Source organism: Pterocles gutturalis, unplaced genomic scaffold (genome assembly GCF_000699245.1).
Source record: "Pterocles gutturalis isolate BGI_N339 unplaced genomic scaffold, ASM69924v1 scaffold9374, whole genome shotgun sequence".
Lineage (NCBI taxonomy): Eukaryota > Metazoa > Chordata > Aves > Pterocliformes > Pteroclidae > Pterocles > Pterocles gutturalis.
Window position 1 is genome coordinate 77,749 of NW_010130651.1, and position 719 is coordinate 78,467.

The following is a 719-nucleotide window of genomic DNA, read 5'->3' on the forward strand; positions in this document are numbered from 1 at the left end:
CCCTAAAGTGCATGCAGATTAACATATTGTAGCTGAAAGCCTGCCTCACTGCAATGCCAGACACGAGGAGGTCGGCTGCAAGTGTCTTCTCCTACAGCATGGCTGTCTCCAAGGCCCTGCAGAGAAACACAGGGCTCCTCCATTTAGTCGCCCTCCCATCGTGAGCTGCATTAAGATGGAGGGTAATCACTGCTGAGTCATTCAGATGGGACAGGAAAATTGCCTCCAAGCACGAGAAAGAAAAGGCAGAAGCAACCTTCAGGCTGGAGGTCAGCTATCAGATGCATTTCAGAGTCAGAGCAGCAAGGGAAAAATAATAAAAAAAAAAAAAATCTCATCTTCATTGTGGTCAAATACTCCTCTTCCAAGCTGCTGGGGCTGCCGAGGGGTGAGGATTTCCCTCCATTGGCAGGACTCAACATTAATACAGACAAAGTGGCAGGCTCCCAACGCACAGGTAGCGGCTCTGCAGGGAGTAAGGACTCTTTTTGGGTGCATGTGTCCCAAGGCTGAACAGCCACGTGGAGTCCCTGATGTCTGATAAAGCATGAGCGCACACAGCAGGATCTGTGCTGCAGAGGCCTTTGTAGGGTCTTTTAAGTCTACATGGTCTCCTTGCAACAGTTTTGCTTTGAGACCTCTGCTCTTCTGTCAAAAGGGACTGAAGTAGGACCAAGGGGTTCAAGAGGTGGATTGTCCAGACATCTACGCTCTTTCCC

At 49.8% G+C, this 719-nt stretch overlaps 1 protein-coding gene across 1 annotated transcript in view; it reads right to left on the minus strand.

Annotated features, from left to right (window-relative positions):
• Positions 1-719, minus strand: part of LOC104466759 (voltage-dependent T-type calcium channel subunit alpha-1I-like) — a gene marked incomplete at both ends in the record, with an annotated part of 109,006 nt that overhangs the window by 74,676 nt on the left and 33,611 nt on the right. The window lies entirely within an intron of this gene.